Raw genomic sequence first — 5,091 nt, forward strand, 5'->3', positions numbered from 1 at the left:
CGACCCGGCCTGACCCACCTTATCCCGGCCCGACTCGGAACCAACCTGGCCCAGACCCTACCATCCCCAACTCGACATAGATCGGATCCGATCCGACCCAACCCGACCCACCCTAGCTCCACCTGACCCACCCCAGCACGACCCAACTCGGCTCGATTGGCCCCAGCACAACCCGACCGGACCCGACTCCACCCAACTCGCCCTAGCACGACCCGACCTGGCCCGACCCACCCCATCCTGGCCCGACTCGGCCCAACCCGATCCGACCCGACTCCAACCGACCAGCCCCAGCCCGACCCGACCCGATCCAGCCCGACCCGACCCGCCCCAGCCCCAAGCCTTGGCACGCACGTCGGTCGTGACACACCGGCCACGGCATGCCAGCACCATGCCCAGTAAGCCAGTCCTGGAACGCGGCCCCGACACACAGGCATGCAGGCCTGCTGTCCTGACCCAGGCGGCCGTCCCCAGCACGTCGGCCACGGAACACCACTACCGTGCGACCACAGCCCGCACGCCCCATGCGGCCGTGGGCCGCCATCCCGACCCAGGCGGCCGTCCCCGGCATGCCGGCACTATGCCTGGCATGCAGGTCCTGGCACGCAGGCCCCGGCATGCAGGCACGCAAGCCCGCCGTCTCGACCCAGGCGGCCATCAACGGCACGCCGGCCACCATGTGGCTGTAGCCTGCAGGCCCCATGCGGCTATGAACCACCATCCCGACCCAGGTGGCTGTCCCCGGCACACCGGCACCATGCCCGGCACGCCGGCTGCGGCACGCTCACCTCGTGCCATTCCCCATCCTCATCCCCGACCCGAACACAACCCAAAAAAAGAAAAAACCTCAACACGACTCACCTCGACGGCGGCGGTGGCGGTGGTGGCGGAAGAGTTTCGGATGGTGGAGGAAGCCGGAGGGGACGCGGGAGGTAGGGAGGCTGGGAGAAGAACGTGGGAGGCAGGGAGAAGAATGCGAGAGGTCGAATGCCGTGCGGGGGAGAGGAAGAAAAATGGGTTTCTGATGGGACGTGAAGGGACGCGAGGTATTAGTGACGTAATTTTTCATCGTCAATAATTAATTTTCATTGCAAATAAATTGAACGAAAAAAATATTTGCGATGAAAAATATATTTTCATCTCTAATAACTTTATTAGCAACAAAAAAATTTTTCCATCGCTAATAATTTCTGCCATAAAAAAAATTTCCACTGAAAAAATTCATGCCTCGGAAAAATATTATTTACGATGAAAATAAGTTGTTTCGTCGCTGTTTATGTAATTAACGATGAAAATTTTATTCCATCGCTAATAATCATTGAAAAAAAAATTTAATTTAGATAATGCAATGATATATATAATATATGTATATATATACATATATATATATATGTATGTATGTATGAATGTGTGTATGTATATGTGTGTGTCTATATATATATATGTGTGTGTGTGTGTGTGTGTGTATACATATATTAAGTTGGTAAAGTCTTTGGTTGTTGGATCAACTGAAATAGAATCAAATCTTACCTCCGCTTTTGGGGGTCTAGGGATATTTTGGTGAGGGCAACCTCAAAACACAAAATGGACTAATCAAATAAAGATAGGAAAAGATTTTAATTAACATACTCATTTTACTCCAAACCAATATTATATATTGATTTATATATATATAATTATATATTATTTTATATAATATAAATAAAATAATATTTTATATCTTGCACTAAACAAATTGATATTTATCTATTTTATTTTTGGATCAAAATTAAAGGTTGAAAATATAACTTTTGAATGTAAACAATTAGAGACTCGAGAAAGGCATACTAGAATGATGAAAACCACAAGAAAAAATACCATGATAAAAAGTAGGAATAGAAATAAAAATAATCACCTCAAGCATGCCTTCATCAAACCCATCCACTTTGACCCTCCCATGCCCCAACATTTGCGACAACATAATTTTCATATGCCATGACTTTTCACGTGCCTTTTATATACACATATCTTGATATTCTACATAACTTTATTTTGTACATATTATTTTTTAAAACTATCTTATAATTTTTTATAAATATAGTAATATTTATTATAATATATATCCTTCAATATGAAAGCTTTTTTAAATTTTCAAAATATTTAACCATTAGTGATGAAATATTCTATCATTAAAACTCATTCTAACGATAAAAAAAGCTTATTACGTCGCTAATAGTTTAGTTTTTTAAATTTAAAATTATTATTTTTTAAATATTAGTGATGAAAATAATTCATCTTTAATAATCAAAGATTTACGATGATAATACGATTTATCATCGTAAATAGTTCATTATTTATGATGAAAATATTTCATCATAAATTATTTTTTATTTTTAAATTTTTAAAATTTGAATATTTATGATAAAAATTATTTTTTCATCACTAATATTTATATTAATGATGAAAATATTTTTATCGTTAAGAAAATGACTAGTTTTTTATTTAAAAATTATTTTTATCTAAAAATTTATCAAAAAAAGCTTATTAGCATCACAAATAATTTACTTTTTGAAATTTCATATTTTTTAATTTTTTAATTATTAGTGATGAAATATTTTATCATAAATGTCCCATATTTTTTGATGAAAATTTTATTTTCTGTCATAAATATTTTGTTATCTACAATGTTATATTTTCATCACAACTAATTATTCTATTTTAAATTTTTAATTTATCTAACTTTTTAAACTATTAATGATGAAATTATCTGTCATTAATATTTTTAATTTAGGATAAAAAATCTTTATTGATCGTAAATAGTTAAATTATTTATGACTAAAATTTACATCATAAATAATTAAAAATATCTAATTTTTAATTTTTCTTGACTTTTTATTGATGAAAAATTTTTATCGTAAATAATGTTATTGTTGACGTAAAATCTGATTTCATCAAAAAAATTTTTAGTATTTCTAATGAAAATAATTTCATCGATACTATCTCTATATTTTTTATTTAAAAAATATTTTTTTATTTATAATAAAAATTTTTCATCATAAATATTTTATTTATTATGATGCAAGCAATGTTTTCATCACTAATTATTTTTATTTATGATGAAAAAATTTTTTCATCATAAATATTTTTTTATTATCGATGAAAACTTTTTTCTATCATTGACATTGTTATTGACGATGGAAATTTTATCTGTCGCAAATAATTTTATCGCTAAAATTCTCTTCTCTTGTAGTGAATATTGCCAATTCATTCTTTTTTCAGCAATATGTAGCAGCTTTTTTATCTGATGTTTGACCCTGCGATCTGTGCTTGGAGAAAAAATTATATAAGATTTAGTGCTATTAATAGATTGATCAGAATAAGTAGTATAAGCATTTAATATAGCTAACTGGGCAATCGCATCTTTTAGGAAAGCCTGGTCCACCAATAAACAATCATCCGCATAAAAAATGTGGGATATTTCAAGACCCCCAGGAACTTTGAGCCCACAAAGCAAATGCATTTGGATCGTAGTATAAAGAAATTTTTTTAAGATTTGGAAACAAATAATAAAAAGATAGGGTGATAGCAAACATCCTTGTCGAAGACCTTTAGCAGCCCAGAAAGGAATGGTCTTGGATTCATTAATAAGTAAAATGAATTGGGGCTTGAAAATACAGATTCTAATCCAAGAAACAAACTACTCAGGGAAGCCTATCCGAGTTAAGATTTTAAGAAGCAATGGCCAATGGATCCTATCATAAGCTTTTTTCATATCTATTTGGATCATCATCAGTTTTTTTGATCGAGTAGCCCTAGAGAGAGAATGCATAATTTTTTATCCAAGCAAAAGATTTCTGTAATATTTCGATTTGAAACAAAAGCTCTCTATTCTTTTGAAATGATGTCAGGTAAAACCAATTTTAGCCTTTTAGCCAACATTTTCACAATGAATTTATACACCATATTACAAAGGCTGATGGGATAGTAATCATTTGGAACCTGAGGATTATCTTTTTTTGGAATAAGCGTGATATATGTTTTTGTCCAGGATTCAGGTAGAGTGGCAGAAGCAAAGAAAAAAGAAACCGCATTCACAATGTTAGGCTTAATAATAGTCCAAAATTTGTGAAAAAAACAAGCAGAAAACTATTAGGCATGAAAATGATCATGAAAATGATCAAGCAACATCTCTTGGATAGTCAAAGGATCACTAACAATTTCACCTTGGGGGGAAGATAAAGCATGCACTCGATTTTTCCTTCGATGAAGAATGGTGGAGCAATGAAAAAATTTTGTATTAGAATCACCCTCCTTAAGTCAGGTGATCCGAGAATTTTGTCGCTACATAATCTCAATGTGATGTAAGATTTGATTATATTCTCGAAGATTAGATAATACAGCATGATGAAGATTAACAGATAGGCAACCAATTTGAGATTCCTTGAGTTGCAAATCATAAATGTTATTATATACCTATCGAGCATGGGTATTCAAATTACCAATAGAATATTTTCATGAAATAAGTGCACGATGAATCTTTTTTAACAACAAAGAAATCCTTTCAGTCGGAGAATAATTGTTGAAGCCCCTCCAAGATCAATGGATCACCTCCGTGTACTACAAGAATTCAGACTACTAGTAGCCGTTGCTAATAGTCCACATGCCATCGCTAATAATCTCGCCATTGCTAATTCCGTCGTAGCGACCAATCTGAAAAAAATTGATCGCTAAATATCCTTATTAGCGACATAAATTCTAGCTGTCACTAATAAGGCTATTAGTGACAGCTTTAGCGACAGAATTTTTTCGTCGCTAGTTATTTTTTAATTTTTTAATTAATTTTTTAAATTTTTTTAAAAAATATTAGCGATGGTATTTTCATGGCTAATGCTATCGCTAATAATTATTAGAGATCAATAATACTATCGCTAATATTATTTCTAATTTTTTTAATTTTTAAATTAAATAAAAAATTTAAAAAATATTAGCGACGGTATTATCATCGCTAATACCATTGCTAATAAGTATTAACTATAGTATTTTTTAGTGCTAATATCGTCACTAATAATTAATTTTATTTTTTAAAAAAATAATAATAATATTTTTAAAATCTAT

This window comes from Elaeis guineensis, chromosome 3 (genome assembly GCF_000442705.2).
Source record: "Elaeis guineensis isolate ETL-2024a chromosome 3, EG11, whole genome shotgun sequence".
Taxonomy (NCBI): Eukaryota; Viridiplantae; Streptophyta; class Magnoliopsida; order Arecales; family Arecaceae; genus Elaeis; species Elaeis guineensis.